The sequence below is a fragment of the Prosopis cineraria genome, unplaced genomic scaffold, assembly GCF_029017545.1.
Source record: "Prosopis cineraria cultivar Desert tree isolate PC_DT_omini unplaced genomic scaffold, ASM2901754v1 PC12, whole genome shotgun sequence".
NCBI lineage: Eukaryota > Viridiplantae > Streptophyta > Magnoliopsida > Fabales > Fabaceae > Prosopis > Prosopis cineraria.
Genome location: NW_026555343.1, coordinates 42,689,304 through 42,709,641, shown reverse-complemented (window position 1 = coordinate 42,709,641; position 20,338 = coordinate 42,689,304). Strand labels below are relative to the sequence as shown.

Here is a 20,338-nt window from a genome sequence, read left to right as displayed (position 1 = left end):
GTGTTGATTTTGTAACCTGCACAAAATTCATCCGTCCGTTGGATCTTTTCAAAATTTAGTATGCTAATAGTATTCTTTTAAAAGTGACATGCGGGCTTTGGATCACTCCGATCGGAGGTCAGATGATGAAATGGTGCACTCCGGAAGTTTGATCCGGAGTGCTGTCATTGACAGCTTTTTAGCTGTCATGACAGCAAAAATAGTCAATCTTTTAACATGTCTAATTTTTAATCCGACCGTTGGATTTTTTTTGAAATTTGTACACTTATAGTACCCTTTGAATGTGACGTGTGAGCTTTAAAATCACTTCAATCGGAGGTCGAATGACGGAACACCGCCTCCTGGAAGTTGGCCCAGGAGGGCTGTCATGACAGCAATAAATTACTGTCATGACAGCATCTTTTTATTCCATTTTTTCGTCTAACTTGCTTCCGTGCGCTATAGGTAGAACCTATAATTATTTTTAAAGTTTTAAATGATTTATTTCTTAAGTTGTTAGAGGAGAAACTCCTTAACCACACTTAGTTTTGTTTGAATTATGTGATTTTGGATAACACTCAAGGCAAGTGTTACATTTGGTATCAGTTTTAGGTTTATGATTCCTTTTTCCTACTTGGCACCTTAAATACATTACTTTTATGCTCTTTCCCTTCTAACCACTAACCTGGACTAATATGGTTTTTCTTCTCTGGCTTGTTTCCTTTAGGAGGGGAGAAAGGTCCGTACGCTTGATAGCCGCTACACTTTCAGTTCTAATATGGCTCGAAGGGAAGGGGTAGATCGAGGAATGAGGAACGACCACCACCTCTACCTCCTCCGCCTCCACCTCCGCCTCCACCACATCCACCACCACCACAGGGGACAGATGCAGTCATGGCTCGTGCTTGAAGTTATGGTGGATATACAGCAAAATCTTAGAAGTCATACTGTTCCAGATCAGCATGTGACCTAAGTGCTGGGCAGGGATCTTCTAGTACTATGGGAGCTCATGCACCAGTTGTTAATAATCGAGAGAAATATGACATATGAAACTGGAAGGAATCTCTCTCGCTCTAATCAGACTAAATATGATGGTAGTATGCTTGATGGGAAAGCTGAAGAGTGGTCTTGGATCGGATGTTGAGCAGTTCTTTACTATGAGTTGTGAGGTGTGTACATATGAGCAGTGAGGTTATCTTGGCTACGATGCAGCTTGTTGGTGAAGCAAGCATTGGTGGGATTCTGTTAAGCCCACAGATGGAAGATCTATGTCTTGGGATGAATTAAAGAAAGATTTTATGATTTTCACTTTCCGCCAGCTTTCAGAGATGAGAAAGAGAGCAGAGTTTCATGCATTTCAGCAGGGGACTTAGACGAGGAGACTTTTATAAGAAAATTCAATCAGCTGTCTAAGTTCTCAACATATCTGAAGGCTTCTAATGATAGCAAGTGGAAAGCAAAGAGGTTATTAGAAAAGATGAGGCCAGAATACCGCCAGCAGCTATCTTTTTAGGCGAGGAGGCGACATATGATGAGATGTGCAATCGTCTGAGGATTGCCGCTCGTCGAGGCCGAGACACAGAGAGTAGCCGGAGTAGGGATACACGAGGTCGATTTTCTTTTGGGTTAGCTCCTACTGGTGGTGTATCCAAGAGAATGGGTTTTAGCTCTGGTTCTTCTTCTAGTGGCTCCTTTAGAATCGGGTCTTCTTCTGCTTCTGGTAATCGAAATTTAAATAGGGGTTCAGATTTCAAGGTAATCGGGGTGGTAATATGAGATCTGGGGGTTCTCGTTTCTCTGGGAATGCTCCAGCACGTTCTTCACAAACCAGTCAAGCCCAATTCTAAGCCACAGCGAGGTCACCTTGCAATAGATGTGGTAGGGTTCATTTTGGTCGCTGCTTTGCTTGTTACAAGTGTGGAAAGTTAGGCCATTTGATCCGTGACTGCCCTGATTTACATGAGAGCTCGGACCGGAGGAACGTGATTCCTGGGTAGAGTGTATACAGTATCTCAGGAGGAGGCTAGGAAGTCATCGAATCTAATCACTGGTATGGTTTCTATCTGTGGCCTCGATTTAGAAGCTTTGTTTGATTGTGGTGCGACGCATTCTTTTATTTCTGCCGAGCGCTTAGATAGAATGGCTATGCCTGTTGACCAGTTGCCCCATGATATAGAAGTTTCCTCTACTTCTGGTTTAGTTGGTCGATCCAGTGTGGTGTTGTAGGACTAAGATGACTTTTAATGGGCGATCGACTTGGGTGAATATGATCAATTACCTATGCAAGGGATTGATTTAATTATTGGTATGGATTGGTTGACAGCTTATGGTGCTGTCTTAGATTGTGTGGCTAAGACAGTGACTTTGGTAGAAGTACCGGAGGAGGTGATCAAAGAATACCCTGGTCATTCTTGTTTTCTTTCTTCTTACAAGTTGAAAGTTGATTGAGCAAGGATGTGAGGCTTACGTGGTAGTGCTCGCTACCCAAGGGTCTGAGACAGGTATAGTGGATGAAATTGAGGTTGTTAGGGAGTTCCCAGAGGTGTTTTCTGAGGATGTATCAGGATTACCTCCAGAACGTGAGGTTGAATTCTCAATTGACTTGGTACCGGGGACTCAGCCAATTTCAAAGGCTCCCTATAGAATGGCTCCTTCAGAGTTAGCTGAGTTGAAGAAGCAACTTGAGGAGCTGTTAGATAAGGGATTTATTAGACCTAGTGTTTCTCCTTGGGGATCTCCTGTCTTATTTGTGAAGAAGAAGGATGGTAGTTTAAGATTGTGTATCGATTACAGGCAGTTGAATAAGGTTACGGTGAAGAACAAGTACCCACTGCCTCGCATCGATGATCTCTTAGATCAGTTGGTTGGTGCCACGATTTTCTCTAAAATTGATTTACGTTCAGGGTACCATCAGCTAAGGAGAGTTAGTGAGAAGGATGTGGCAAAAACTGCTTTCAGGACTCGATATGGTCATTATGAGTTTTTGGTTATGCCATTCGGGCTGACTAATGCGCCTGCGGTTTTCATGGACTATTGAACCGCATTTTTCGACCTTTCTTGGATCAGTTTGTGGTAGTTTTTATTGACGATATACTGATCTACTCTAAAGATGAGGAGCAGCATGCCAGACACTTGAGGACTGTCCTAAGGTTTCTGCGAGATCATAAGCTATATGCCAAGCTCAGTAAGTGCGAGTTTTGGATGAGAGAGGTTAGGTTCTTGGGACATATCGTGTCGGCAAATGGTATTGCAGTTGATCCATATAAAGTTGAAGCAGTCATGCAATGGGAGAGACCAAAATCGATAACTGAGATCCGTAGTTTTCTGGGATTAGCAGGTTACTACCGGCGTTTTATCAAAGGTTTCTCTCAGATTTCTATGCCTTTGACTAGACTCACAAGGAAGGATAGGCCATTTATCTGGGATGATAAGTGCGAGACAGCTTTTCTTGAGTTGAAAGAAAGGTTAACAACAGCTCCAGTATTGGTGATTTCGGATCCTCAAAAGCCCTATGATGTGTATACTGATGCCTCTCATAAGGGTCTTGGTTGTGTTCTAATGCAAGATGAGAGAGCAGTGGCATATGCATCTAGACAACTTAGACCGCATGAGGAGAATTATCCAACACATGATCTCGAGTTGGCTGCGGTGGTCTTTGCGTTAAAGATCTGGCGTCATTATCTTTATGGAACAGAGTTCAGGGTCATGAGCGACCATAAAAGTCTCAAGTACCTGGTAGATCAAAAAGAGCTGAATATGAGACAGAGACGTTGGATGGAGTTTCTTAAAGATTATAATTTGAATTTAAGTATCATCCGGGGAAAGCAAATGTGGTAGCAGATGCTCTTAGTCGCAAGACCTTACATGTAGCCTATTTAATGGTTCGGGAGGATAGATTGATGGAATCTTTGGTTGAAATTTTTTTGGGTATGACTAAGTTCTCTTTGAATGGTCTTAATACTATGGTTATTTCTAATGAATTTTGGAAAGAGATACGAGATGCTCAGCTTCAAGATCCGATTTTGTCAAAAATAAGTCAAGACATCGAGAATGGTGAGATAATGGACTATTGGTTTAGTGATGATGGGTATGTGGTTTTCAAGGATAGGGTGTGTATTCCTAACAATGAGTCTATTCGGAAGAAATTGTTGGATGAGGCACATCGAAGTAGCTACACCCTTCATCCCGGTGCTACTAAGATGTATCATGACATGCAGCGTCATTGGTGGTGGCCAGGCATGAAAAAGGATGTCACAGAGTATGTTAGTAAGTGTTTGACCTGTCAGAAGGTCAAAATAGAGCACCAAAAGCCATCAGGGTTATTACAGCCTTTGGAGATTCCTAAATGGAAATGGGAGAGTATTTCAATGGATTTTGTATCTGGTTTGCCGAGGACCCAGGCTAGTTTTGACTCTATCTGGGTAATTGTAGATCGTTTGACTAAGTCAGCACATTTCTTACCGGTCAAGACCACCTATACGGTTGATAGGTATGCTGAGATCTACATTAAGGAGATTGTGCGACTACATGGGGTACCGAGGGATATTGTTTCAGACCGTGATCCTCGGTTTACATCGAATTTATGGCAAGCTATGCAAAGGGCTATGGGTACAGATCTGAAATTTAGTACGTCTTATCATCCACAAACGGATGGACAAACTGAGCGGACGATCCAGACATTAGAGGATATGTTGAGGTCATGTGCCCTAGAGCTTCAGGGAAGCTGGGATAAGCATTTACCTCTGGCAGAGTTTGCTTATAATAACAGTTATCATGCCAGTATTCAAATGGCTCCTTATGAAGCATTGTATGGAAGACGATGCAGATCGCCTCTTTGTTGGTATGAGTTGAGTGAGAGGACAATGATGGGACCGGATGTGGTAGATGAGACCACAGAGAAAATCAAATTGATCCAACAAAAACTTCTTACAGCACAGAGTAGACAGAAAAGTTATGCAGATAATCGTCGTAAGGACTTGTCTTTTGAGATTGGGGATCATGTCTTCCTCAAAGTTTCCCCATTGACAGGCGTTGGACGCTCAATTCGGGCTAAAAAGTTATCTCCTCGATATATGGGTCCTTTTGAGGTTTTGAAGAAAGTTGGGCCGGTGGCTTATCAGTTGGCATTACCGCCTCAGTTAGCGGGTCTACACAACGTGTTTCATGTGTCACAATTGAAGAAGTACCAGCCAGACCCGTCACATGTGATAGAACCTGAGGAGGTTGAAATTCAAGAGAATTTAACCTACCGGACTGAACCAGATCGTATTGTGGATGCTAAGATAAGCAACTCAGAAATAAAACAATCCGGTTGGTAAAAGTGATTTGGAAAGGGGCAGCTCCGGGAGATGCAACCTGGGAGACTGAGGATCAAATGAGGAAGGAATATCCACAGTTGTTTCCCTAGGTATGTTTATCTCTTTGTTCATGTATTAGCTCCTTGGCCCTTTTGAAATGGACCTTTCTACCTTCCTTGGTTCCATGAGCTACTCGAACCCTGATGGTTTTCTTCATAATGCCTGGGGGTCGAGGTAGGTTGGGGGTCTACTATATGAATAACTCTTCTCTCTCTCGACCTCCTTCTTACTGTGAGCTACTACTTGTAATTTTAGCATATTTCATCATAATCTCGGATATCTAGATGAGCCAATTGCTCCCTCAATTCTGGTCTAGCCTTCTCCAATATTGGCCTTCCATTCAGAATCATCCCTATACTGCAGGTATGTGGAGTATCTAGATAACCTGAAACTTAGCAATGAATGTGTCCTCATCGAGGTTCCTTGCTTAAAGGCATGGAACTCCACTTCCTTCTCAGATTAACTCTGATAGGAAGTAATGCCTGAAAATTTTTCCTTGAATTCCTCCCAGTGAGTGTAGAATCATCCCTAGGCCCTACTTGTAACATCCTAAAAATTTTAAGACTCAAATTATTTAAAAAAAAATAAACAAAAATAAAAAAATATCTATAATTAAATTAAAATTTAGAATAATTTAATAGAGGCCCAGAGTTTGAATTTTACTAAGCAAAAGTTTGGTTTTATTTGATTTTTAACTATGGGAAAAATTACCAAAGTTGACCCGGGCTTTTGTGCAATAATAAAAAATGTTGGGCCCTTTCTTGTAATTTTCCCCAAAGTTTTGACCAGCATTTTAAGGAGCAAACTGATGCAGAAACGCAGAGAAAAGAGAAAGGAAGCAAACGCACAAACGGGAGAGAGAGAGAGAGGAAGAAGAGAAGAGAAAGGGAGGGAGTTAGGCTTGGATCTAGGAGTCTTTGCGACCGTTGCGAGCTCGGCTACACGATAGGTAAACTCCCTACTTCAATCCTCTTCTCTTTCTCTTGATTTTCTTCAATTTTTGGAAGAGGAAATTTTTGGATTTTGATCCCAAAGGCTTTATTCTTGTAAGCTTTTGTTTCTTTGGATTCTAGGGAGCATGTTTTGAGTTTCTATATAGTGATCTAATGTTTTGAGTGAATAATTGGATGAAAAGAGGTGTTTTGGGCACAAAAAAACCTTGAGAAATTGGGTTTTTGCTCCTCAATGGTTTAAGCCTATTGATTTAGTTATAATTTTGCTATTTGAGCCCAATAAGATTTAAATTAAGGTTTGGTTTTCATTATAAGGGCTAATGGTGAAAGTTGGTGGCACTAAGTAAAGGTTTTTAATTGATTAAAAAAAATTATATAAATTGAAAATTAGCCTAGTGATGGCTAATAAATGGTTTTGGTGGTTAAGTGATACTATGTGAATGGTTGGTTTAATATATGGACCATTAGGGTGGATTATGACTCATTGACCTAAGTTGTGTGGTATAAGTTATAGTCTTCATTAATGCTATTTGTCATGATAAGTGATGTGGATCACTTATATGTTGTAGAAAATTGTTGGTGGAACTTATTGAGAAGTAAGGAACAAGCCGAGCCCTATTTTGTACAAGGGGAACCCTTTTAGTACCAAAGGGTTGAGGTAACAGGGGAATTTATATTTCTTATTACTTTGTTTTAGCTATTTTTGAATAAATATTACTAGTTATCATGCATTACATGTTTTAAAAGATTAAATGTGCTTTATAAGGGGTTATGGGGTACTACTTTGATTATAGTGCAAATATGTTTTCTAATTGTTTAATAACAATGTTTTTATGGAAATGAGATTTATAAATATTATACTACTTTAGAGTGTTGAATGGTCAATACTCAGGAAAGGTAGACAAGAGTAAAAGGCATGATCTCGGTGGGAGTTCACCAATGAGAAGGTGTGGATTTTTGATATTCTATGGCACACTGTCAGTACTCAGTGTTGTCTTACGTATTGTGGGCTCAGTGCACTAAAGTGGTTAGTGTATTGAGTGTTCGACACCTCTCAGTGGGGGAGGGAATCCGACATATGAAGTGTGAGGTTGAGTGCCTAGGCCAAGGTAGCCCTCACATGGAGAGTAAGTCGGGCTGGCTCTGGGAGGGAGTTAGCTTTGACTGCTCAGGATTCACGTCGAAGGGGCATAGGCGGTTCGGTGGATTAGATCATGCCTTAGATTATGTTTTGTGCCTGTGGAGGTACAAGTAGGTATAAGGTTTACCTGCGAGTTAAAGAGTGCCAGGGGGCATTCTGTTGGTCATGAAAGGCCATACCGGCCTAGGTCATGCATTCATGCATTTTAAATGGCTAAATTATATACTATGTTGAATTTATTATTCATTTATTTGATTATGGCTTACTTTGTAATAATCAATATAGATTTCACTGTTACTGAGACTGTGGTTGTCTCACCCCTTTCTTTTCAATATTCTAGGTCCAGGCGAAGGATCCAGTGGTGGACGGGGAAAAGAGCAAAGCTAGGGGTTTGCTTGTGATTTGTAAAGAACTGCAACCCCTTTCTTTTGAGCAAATATATTGTAATGTATTTAAGATTAGGGTGCCAGTAGGATATGATTATGTGTGTGTGTGTGAATATGTGTGGATTGTGTGCTTGTGTATGAATTTTGTCTGTTTGCAGACTTGTGGCTAGGAAACTTGGTTATGGTGTGTGGTTTTGATGGATTTACTTAGTAGACCAAGTTTCTATTACAAGCAGATCTTTATTTTGATATATATGTGATTTTATAAGCAAATGCAAAGTGGTTGCATTGCAAATGGTGTGCTATGGGAAAACATACAGCTTGGATAGAGAGAGTGGGTGCGTGGGCCCCACAAGGAGCTCTGAGCCAAGTGAAAATGTTTAGCATATGTATTTATATAAATACATGGTATTTGGATTGATTTGTGACCACTCTTGTATGATTTGTGCATTTTGGGGGTTTAGGGTCCATTTTAGGAAATGGCACCCGGGTGGTCAAATTTTGATGTATGGGGGTTTTCCATCATTTGAATGTTCTATCAAGTGTTTTTAATCTTATTTGACGTGTCCAAAGTGTTTCCACAGGTTTGTGACCATTAGGATGGGATTTGGACAATTTTGAAAATGGTTTTTACCAAAAAGCTGCACTTTTGCATCCGGGTGTCCAAATCTTAATCCGACCGTTGGATTTCTCTAAAATTTGGGTCACAAGTAAAACCTTTTATAAGCTTCGTGTGGGCTTTGGAATCACGTCGATCGGATATCGGACGGAGAAACGACGCACTCTGGAATTTGGTCTGGAGGTGCTGTCATGACAGCATTAAATTGCTGTCATGACAGCTACAGTGTTGATTTTGTAACCTGCACAAAATTCAATCCGTCCGTTGGATCTTTTCAAAATTTAGTATGCTAATAGTATTCTTTAAAAGTGACATGTGGGCTTTGGAATCACTCCGATCGGAGGTCAGATGATGAAATGGTGCACTCCGGAAGTTGGTCCGGAAGTGCTGTCATGACAGCTTTTTAGCTGTCATGACAGCAAAAATAGTCAATCTTTTAACATGTCTAATTTTTAATCCGACCGTTGGATTTTTTTGAAATTTGGTACACTTATAGTACCCTTTGAATGTGACGTGTGAGCTTTAAAATCACTTCAATCGGAGGTCGAATGACGGAACAACGCCTCCTGGAAGTTGGCCCAGGAGGGCTGTCATGACAGCAATAAATTACTGTCATGACAGCATCTTTTTATTCCATTTTTGTCTAACTTGCTTCCGTGCGCTATAGGTAGAACCTATAATTATTTTTAAAGTTTTAAATGATTTATTTCTTAAGTTGGTTAGAGGATCAACTCCTTAACCACACTTAGTTTGTTTGAATTATGTGATTTTTGGATAACACTCAAGGCAAGTGTTACACTACTGTCTCCCACCAATCTCTTGCTCCTTTCACTAGGAGCACTAATGCTACTTGTACTTTTTGATTACTAGTACATGTGACTACTCGAAAGATGGACTTGAGTCTCTTCACCCATTCCTCTACCACGATGGTTTAAGGTTTCCATCAAATGTAGGAGGGTTAAACTTCCTAACAGTTTCCCACACATCAGTAATGGTCGGTAGGGCTCTCTGTTCCTTCTGCCTAATTTTCACCCTTCTAGACTCATGATCTCTCGGAGTGGCAGGATGTGAGGAACTGCCTTCCCCCACATGACTCTCAACATGAGCCCTATCTCCATTTTCAGTTACCTTTTGCCTCTTTAGCTCCGTCAACTCTTGTTTATATCCTTGAACATTATCTGTTAATGTTTTTATAAGCATTCTCAATTCCGCCAAGTCAGGCTCCTGATTTGGCAGTGGCGGTAGTAGGTGCTCATATTGGAATCCTGAGTTACCACGAGTAACAGGCATTTTCTCTTCCCTCCTAAAGGATACAAGATATAAATAATAAAATTAGCCTAGCTATATAATGGCCATACAATGAGAAGCACCATAACAATGTATATTGCCAATCGACTATATGCAATGCACCACACATAATAAATACATATTAAATTCACACAAATAATAGTTTCAAACAAAAATTCAAATAAGTGTTACTAAAATAGAGGCTCGAAACATGATGCTCTGATACCAATATGTAAACACCCTCAAAATTTACAAATCGATTTTTCGCAAATTATTAATTCAACAAATCATTTTTTTAACACACACATAAAAAAATTATTTATGTATTATATCTTAACTAAATATTGCTTATATGATTTTAAATTTAAATTTTTAAATTCATAATTAAATACCTAACCATAATATTATTTCTAAATAACCTCAAATAATATAAATTTCTATTATTATCATTTTTTTCCTTAAAACCTAAATTCCACAATTTTTTTATTATATAAAAATCAAGATGTTACACATGTCCTTCCTCATTTTCCCCTGTTCTTTTTGTTGACACCTTTTACAACATTTGACGTTGCTTTTCTATGTTTACACTTACAGTTTCTGGTTGTCCATAAAAAAATCTCGACATATGAGGAATTTTGAGCCTTTTTTCCCTTTCAATGCATGCACTATACTATTGCTATTTATTTACCGCATGAAAACTGTGCTGCAATTAAGGCAGCATGTCAACATGTAATCTCGAGATAAGTGAATCAGGGTGAGAAACTTGTGGCAATTGACAAAAGGAATTCAACTTTCATTTGGAATGTTGAATGGCATGCAATTGGAGATGCTATTTATGAATTGACATTTCCCATGTCAAGACAACGCTTGCCTGTTTTGGAGGTGGTTGTTAATCTGCATGTGTTTGGTTGGTGTTTGTGAGTGCTGGATGAATATTTTTGTCTCTAATTTTATCAACCTGAAGTTTGTATGCTTTGCTTGGGTGATGTGCATCTTACCTTATCTGGAGTTAAATTAATAGCGTGACTAAATGCAACCTACTTTATGAAAACTTGAAATTCCTACTCAAAGTAATATATAAAGCCTTCAGTTAGTAGGTTCAGGGGAGTCATTATTGATCATTAAATAAATGTTTCCGATTCCTTGCGTCCACCCACTATATTTTTACTTTCTCCCTCCCCTTCTCTATATTAATTACTACTAGTCCTGCATCAGTGACAGTAAATGATTTGATCCTCATATTATATACCGCCTTTTGTCTTGTAGTTTCAAAATATGGGAAGTGGTTTAACTATACAACTTCCAGCAGGGAGCATTGCAACTTTTCTGCAACAGCCTTTGCTGTCATAATTTTATTCATTTAGGTCATATATTAGTAAACATTATAAAATTAAAAGGTGAACGTTATTTCTGGTTCTGTTGTGATGGATCTATTTACAGTCTTCTTGTGTATTTATGCTTGATTATTTCAGCTTGTTCTTATCTTAAAGGTTGACAGATGGTGGGGCAACCTACTTCCAAAATTAGTTCCTCTCCTTTCATGACAATGGAGGCCCTATTGTAATGGTTCAAGTACGTTGTTGTCTACTCTAGTTTCTTTATTGCATTCATCAAATTGCCACTAGGGCCTCGTTTAAAAACATACAGCATTAAGCTAATAGTATTGTTCATAGAGCCATGGCTAAAGAAAAAGTGGTGGCTTCATTTTGGGATGCGTGCTGTTGCTCCAGAAAACACTTCCCCCTTCTCTCCTCTTTCACCCCACCCATTTGTTCTAGTTTGTTTTACAAAAAATTGATTATAATCTCTAGCTCCATGTATATCTACCCATCCTACTCTGTTGTTTACCTTATCTACTTGATATCGAGACTTTGAAGAGGTTTCGTCTCTCAGAAATCTTAAGAAATTTTGAGATTTTCTGCAATCTAAATATCTAATCCCATAGATGATGTGACACTTGGAGTCGGGTTTCATTTTTTCTCTCAAGATTAGCTCCGTCAACCTCTTCTTCACCAAATGGTTTACTGACGCATAGTTGGTCAAGGTTGAGAGTCTCATTAAAGCACCGCTATTCTTTATCAACGAAAGATTCGCTGTCATTGTCAAAGTGCTTCACTGCATGACCAATGCCTTGCACCTCAAAACATGGGCAAGATCCACCCTTTGTCAAGTGGCTTAGTTGTCAATACTTGCCCTTGCTTGGCAACTCTTTGCTATCCCAAGATCAAAATTGGCTTCTTCCTCAACTTCAAGGGCTTACTCCCTCTACCTCAAGTCACTATTTAGTTCTTCTCTTTCTTCATTTTGATCGCATTTGATTTAGTGATATCTAAATTGGATGAATTGTACTTGCCCTAATAGATTGGATATTGCTTGGATTCATTTCTACTCTTAGATCAGTTCATTGGTTTTGGTAGCTTGTAAGCAAACATCTACACTAAGCTCAAAGTTGGAATACCTAGTTAAGAGGGGGCGTTGGAGATCACATTATACATATATTTTAAGTAATTTTCTTATCGATAGAGGAGATGAATATCCTTTTAATATAACAAATGGTCTCTCCTACCTAACTCTCTTATTAAACACGCTTCCACCAATACTAATTCTAGTTTCCATGCAAGGGTCTCTAACTTTCATGCAACCACTCAGGGATGGAATTTTGATCTTTTAAGTTGATTTATCCATTTTAATGTAATCAAATATATTTCTCTAGTTCAACTTTCTAACCCTCAAGGTAGTACTAATGTTATTTACTGGAGACATTCTTTTGATGATAACTTCTTCATTAAATTTACTTACAAAGCTATAGGGAAACAAGAGAACCATAACCACTTTGAAATCTAGTCCAAAATTTGGAAGTGGCCTACTTATAAAAAAATTAAGTACTTTTTTTACAAAGCTGCTTGGAATTGATTACAAACTAACTACATGCATAATAATGAAAACTCTCCCTAGCAACATACCTACCCTTTTGGTTGCAGCTCCCCTAACACTTTTATCTATACCTTATGGGACTATAAGGAAGCACGTGAGGTTTGAAAACTATTAGTCAATCCTACCAAGTTTAATACTTTATCCTCTTTCCGTTTGCAAGAATGGATAACTTGAAATGCAAAATATGAAGTTGGTAACCAAAGCACAAGAAGAACATTTTAGAAGAAACATTTTGCCCTTGCTTGTTGGAACATATTAAAGAGAAGATGTAGGAAAATCTACTTAGAAGATGACATTCAGGAAAATAACATTGCCTTCTCCTGCACTTAATGGTTAATCAATGATATGGTCTAAAGCTTTAGTCTAAAATCAACTATATCAACTAAGGAGATGCTAGATATGAAGTTCAATGGAGCCCTCTAGTATCGAGGTGGCTTAGCCTCCACATCGATGGCTCTGCCAACATTAATGGTATTGTCGCTTGTGAATGTGTCATCAAGGATGAAAAGAGTAATTGGATAAAGGGATTCTCCAAATACTTAGGTTATTATTATCCTAGCCAGGCAGCTGAGCTCATAGGGATTATCAACAGTCTCAATCTTTATTGAAATGCTAAACTTCACAAAGGCAATGTCTATTCAGATTTAATGGAAGCTTTATCACTCATTAAGCATAACTTCTCTGAAAGACACCCATTTTCTAACATTATCAGGAATATTAAAGATCTTATTATAAAACTCCTTACTTAAACACCATAAATTTTTGTAAGCCAAGATAACCGAAGGTCTAACCATAACAGGATTACCAAGTTTAATAAAAATTGTAAGTGGGATTTTCATGTTTTCATAATATAAAATACTCCCATACACTTTTAACATTTACAAATAAGTTTAGAAAAACATATTTGGAAGTAGAAGATCAAAAACACGCTGATGCATTTGCAAAAGGATAAAAGAGATCATTTTCTGTCCAAAACAACATGAAATCCAGGGCATGCCATAGATGCGCCGCAATGTGCTACCTATGTGCCACACATTGCGACACATTGCATAAAATTTGATAATTCTTGAGACAAAGATTCAGTGTGTCCCATTCCTCCATCTGACATCTGATCAAGGTGATCTAGGTGTCTGTAAAGAGCTTTCTTCTAACTCTAGCTAATGACATTTATTTTGCAACTAAATCATTTTCTATCAAAAGTTGTACTCCCTTATCAAAACTCAGTTCTTTTTCACATAACTATACAACTAGGGTATTCATTTCCCAAACCAAGCGCCATAAGCCTACACTCACTCTTAGACCACACACAATAGGTTATTATGAACTCATGTAATATACCATAGTCAAACAATCACACATAAATCACATTTTCCATACGCAACCCCTTAATTCACAAAAACATAAGGGGAGTAATTTTGTATAAATCTATATATGAGTTATAATATGCATTCATCTATACTTTTCTCTACTTGCATCAATATTTCGACCCTATGTACTCACTTCTACCACCTCATAAAACCCAAAGGCATAAAATATATATAAATTATTTTCAACCATAATGCAAGTAGTCAAAATAAATCATGTAACATCCTAGTTGGCAAATAACAATTCAAAATATACATAATTTAAACTAAGAGGCCTATAAGTAGGATTTACACATAATCTTATGCCTCTAGTCATTTTTCTTGATTCTAATTTGATGAGCTAGCTCCTATAATATTGATAAATGAGAGATGAGTATAACCACTCAGTAACCAACATCAATCTGGCCTATACAATTACATATCAATCAATTATATATGTAAATGGCAATTATAAATCTTTTTCACAACTAATATATGCATATTTTTCAAAAATAGCCTCGACCACAAAACTCATAATCAAGGGATCAGCCATAGATGCTAGTCATCACATAAATTTATATTTAACAATACGTATTGGCTTTGCAATAATAATAACCATACACCTCTAATAACACATATCAGACCACAATAATAGCAACCATATGGCCAAAAATAAAAATGCATTATCAATGCCAACCTTATACCCTCTTGATACCTCTAACATAAAATGATGGCTATTTAATGACTTCATCCATAACTTAGACTAACCCAACTTTTCATTAGTGAGGAGTTTCTAGGCCAAGGCTAATTCACTCACTTGTAATTCACAATTTTCCTTAATATTAACAACCATAAAATGTTGTACCCTAATCTAGCCTCCTGTTGAACTGGTGGATATTAGTTAGGTTTGAATCCCTTAAAAAATAAGTAGAACAATCCTTAATCAAACATGAGATAATAGCTATCTCCTGATTCTAACGATCAGTGCCAATGCAAGCTTTCAATTTTAATGGTAAGCCGTCATTATCACATGGATTTACTGATCCACTCCTCTTCTTATAAATGAACTCCTGCCTTTATGATCATGCCATGTACACATTAACACATAGTATGCAAAATTATAGACAATCATCATAATGTTTCACATTCACCATAATTGACTCCATTATGCTTCACATACCTTAATATCTCACGTTATTCATTTACCAATCAAAATACAATCTAGCATTAAACATATAAGAATAAACATATACTCCATCATTAACTTATACACATACTAGCACAACCCCTAATCTATCACTTTGCTGAACTTGCATCAAACGCAAATAAATCTCTATCAGAATTTCCAAAACAAGTTCTTTCAAGGTACAATTAATTAACAAGTAATTATACAAACTAAATCTTTCCCTAAATACATCAAAACTTTGAGAGATTAAAGGTTTTTCCTTTAAACACAAACTTTCAAAACTTCTCCTCAAGCTTGAATAGGGATAAAATAGTTCACCTACAATTAAATCACAAGGATAACCTTTAATATCTTTATTCAAATAATTTTCACACTTTAATCAACCTTTCAAATTGACAAACAATGTAATCTCCTACTTCTCATCATATTTAGGTTCATTAGGTTCCTTTAGCTTACATTGTCATATATAAGCCTATAATCATGTTGGAAATTATACTTTAAGGCTAATCATTGTGCTATAAATATTGTTATTTAATGAATTTATTTTTTATTATCATATTAATCGCATGTGCACTATAATAACTGTATCCTTAGATAAATTACAGTGATTGTCCTAAATGTTTTTAGTCGGTCATCTATGAGGGATCATAAATGAAGTAAGACTAGTATGATTTTGATTAATTATAGAGATATAAATTAAAGTCGTAAGCACTTGAAAGGGTTCTAGATGCTAGACCAACCTGCTATGAGAAAGCTGTATGGTACAAGTCATAAGCTTATATCATATGTAACCATGTCACTAAGCCTTTTAACTAAGATCATTATGAATTCTTATATGATGATCACTAAACTTTGTCATAGTCAAAAGTCACCTTTAATCGGGTGAACATAAAGGCTATGATTGAGTTTAGTGATATTTATATAGAGGAATATAAGTGGTCAAGATGAAATTTATCCCTCACATTACTTGAGAGATATTGCTAGGCCCTTCAAAGAGAAAGACTAAGAAAATGTATGGTCATACTACAATGGAAATAGTTTTTTCATTGTTATAGTCAATTTACTCAGAGATCGAGAAAGTAATGGTCAAGTAAAAGAGAATGACAATTTCATATCTCACACTTGACCAAAATATTATATGACAAAAGGGATGTAACACGATTATATGATCGGTTACATTGGATCATGAATCTCCATATGAGTTAGGTAGTCGCAATGTCTTGCTAAAGGTCACTTATGACTTGTGGGCTAGTAATGTTATTGGCCTATTGCCAACTTCATATGGGTTTATAAGGTTGCACACAAGAACAATTCAACTTGAGCTATAACATTCAAGTTCATTGAATCTAGAATGTGTCTAAATTCAATGAATGTAGTGATTTATCTAGGGTGAATGAATTATATATATGTATTTGAATATTTATCTAATAAATAAATATATATATATATATATATATATATTTATATGAAATATAAAATTATATATGTATATGTATTGTGTGTATGATATATGTGTATATATATTATATTATATTGTATTGTGTTAGTTTTAAATTTAATTTTATATAATAAATTAAATTTGATAACCAAGATGTTATGAGAGGATATCATATCAGTTTTATAATTTGAATTTGTGAGATAAATTCAAATCAGATATGATATTATAAATTTAATTTATAGCATAAATTAAATTTTATTTTGTTGACTCAATATTTTATTTTTGAAATAATTATGATTAGTTTTGAAAATTTATAAGGGAAGACAAAAATTCTAATTTATATAATTTATAAAGAAGGATGTGCTTCCTAAGAGAAGAGAGTCAAAAAGAGTCTTAACGGCAAAACACAATAAGAGCCACAAACGTACCCTAGAGAAAAAGAGAAGTTCAATGTTTAAAAGACGGACGAATGTTCGGAGCGTTAGCATGCTGTTCATATTGAAAATGATTCATGTGAATGCCTCTAAAGGGAGTTTATCTATATTGTTAGCTTTTGAGAACTAATCGCTTGAAGGGAGCTTAAGAAGTTTAACATTTAGAAGGTAATTTTTCTATTCACCTTGACTTAAATGAATTTGATTAGTTTGCGATCGCGATTAGGGTTCATTGATTTTGATTTTAACATTTACATTGCACCCCCCAATCTAACAAATCCACTATTATTAGCCATTAATCACTCCCAACCACCATCATACATGCAAATTTTGACCATTAATGGCCCTCACCAACTAAAAACTCATAAAATCATTAATACTAGATTTAAATACTCTAAAAAACTCTCATTAACTCTATTTTAATCAATGGGTTCGAACTCATCACTCATATAGATCAAAAGGTATCATTCTAACTTAAATCCTAACTCTATTTTAGAGAAATAAGAGGAGAATAGAGGTAAAGGGCATAAGGGACTTATCTTTGCTGTTAGAAAGCTCCAAAATATCCTCAAGAGCCCTTAAATTCTTATCTTAGTAAAGCTTTACATGTCTATTTCATTCTCCCTTTTGTTTCTTTTTGTTTTTGCACTAGATTAGCAACTTATCTTGTCTAATATTTGATCATGTGCCATAATGTATGGTACAGAGAGGTTCTCCTTCGATGGTTACCATTTATACACTGCAGCATGCAACATGTTTGCCGTGGCATGCGGCACAAAGTCTCCCTCTTCAGCATTACTAATCTTTTAATGCCCTGGTAGCTTGACTTCACTTTAGACCTATGTTTAGGACTAAAATCACAATCAAACATGTTTATTAGACCTTTCTCGCCGCACACCACATCAAATCACTTAATTATTTTAATTAAGCTTAGTCAATTATAGTTATATTTTCCTAGGATGTTACACTCACCACAAAGGACTGGGTAATCACTTTCAATTATGTTAATAGAGAAGCTAACAGATGTGGCAACTTACTTGCCCAACAGCCATCTTAAGACAACTTAGACATTAGGATTTTTAATAATCCCCTACCTAAATGTAGAAATCTTGTGGTTTTAGACATGATTTGATTTTTATTACTTTTGCACAGTTATATCTTGGCCTTGTATTCCAAAAAAAGTAATTTTCTTATCTTTTAATATTTTTAATTAATAGTTATTATTAGCTATTCTTTAAATCTTTGAATGATGCTTCCATGGATTAGGATAAGAGTTTACTTATTTTGAGAGTAAAGTCTCTTGGATTAAACAAAAATCCTCTCTTAAGGAATGTTTATAAATTTAATGTTACTTCTATTTTAATAGTGAGATTTTATTTTTATGATGTCGATTTGCAGGAAGTTAGCTTCTTTCCAATAAACAAATGTATAATTAGTGTTGCTTTTGATTATAAACTATTATTAAAGAAAAATAAAATTTAAATTGAAGTAACAAATAAAGTACTCATACAATACATGGGTATTATACTACAGTTTTTATAAATAAGTGTTAATCTTGTAGGAAGATTTTTCTTGTGAGAATAATTTGTAATACACACATTCTTCATATCATCCTATATGCAATGAAACTATGTAATTATTATCGTTAATATCAAATATGAATATAAAGTAAAGCAAATGGTAAAAACTAAATCCATAAATGGCTACAATGGGAAGTAGATTAATAAAAATTCATAATTATTTAAATTAAATTATTGAAGACCACCATAAAAGTACATTATAAGTTCTATATGTGGAGTAACCATCCTCATCAAGAACTAATGTTTTCAAAACCTCTTTATGTCAAACATGAGAAACAACAAGGTATGATTATAGGCGTGGATGATAACATGACAAGGCAAGTGCAAACTAACATGACACTAGATCTAGCTCTTACTCTTATTAATAGTCAAATAAAGCCAACATAATGGGAAATTGCCAACTTATCATAGTAAATGGTAACGTAGAGTTAGATGGGCATATAGTAGTATGTGATATATACACTTTCATCCCTACATTTGATCTAGACATTTCTTAGGCCTCAATAATATATTTTTCTAGTTCATGTATGAATGAGATGTGCACCATTACATAACCCCATAAATTTATCAGTGTTCTACATTAAAATAATTGTAGTACTCACTTTCAGCCTTATTCATGCTTTATGAGGCCTAACATTGAAATTGAATTTAGAAAATCAGTAGAGTACAGGTCATCAAATAAATACATGTTCACCCTCATCTTTCACAACACTATCTGAGCTTAAGTATACAACTTCATCACCAGGAAGTGGGGACAACATGTACCTCTTTACTTTTTCAACTATAACCAATATAAGAGATACTATGGCCATATCTCTAAAATATGAAAAATCATAAATATTGTTAAGGAAATCTTGGAAAGTTAAATTAATAATAGACTTTATTAGATTTTCTGAATCATCTAGTAATAAATTCAACTAGAATCAATCCACGAATCTTTCATCAACTTTAGTAGCAATTTCATCACTAATTGATAATTTAATCAGTAAAATATCAAAGAGCACTAACAGATGCTCCAGTATTTATTACTAAAGTCTAATATTTCTTGTTAGTGTAAAAAGTTGATAATTATTCCAAATATACAAAGAGTTGATAGTGGCAAAAAAATGTCTCTCTTGACTGCCCGAAATAACAGGAAAGATTTGCTTGAAGTCTTAACCAAACACAATAACTTTTCCTTCCCAAAGAAAGATCACTGGCTAAAGGGTTGTTTAACTTTAGAATATTTTTTAAGCATTTGTCAACAACTTCAATACAAAACTTTTTTGTGCCAATAGATCTTTATCTTATATTATCAACTTCAGTTTAGTGATTAATAACTTTAGTTTAAGTATTAACAACACAATATATCATAACTTTAATCTAATCATGTAATAGCAAATATATTATTATTATATTAACAACTTTAGTTTAGGTTTCAACAACTATGTTGTTTATTATTTTATAGAGGACCAGAATTTTAATTACTCCAATTTGTGGTACTATTTTGTCATTTACCTATTTTGAAAGGATTTATGTGTCATTTTTACTAAAAATATATGTATATGTATATGTATGATGCCCTGCAATCTAAATTTTAGAGGTCCTTTACTAGTAAGACCAGGTTAACTATCAACTCAGTGTGCAATCCTTATACACCAAGATCGGGACTCGTCCAACCTGATATAAAGTTCAAGTCTAGTGTTCTTTTGGACAAATTAT

At 35.8% G+C, this 20,338-nt stretch overlaps 1 pseudogene; it reads right to left on the bottom strand.

Moving 5' to 3' along the window:
* The window catches only part of LOC129289379 (CMP-sialic acid transporter 1-like), a 23,737-nt pseudogene extending 4,288 nt beyond the window's left edge, over positions 1-19,449 (bottom strand).
* Between the last annotated feature and the right edge of the window lie 889 nt (positions 19,450-20,338).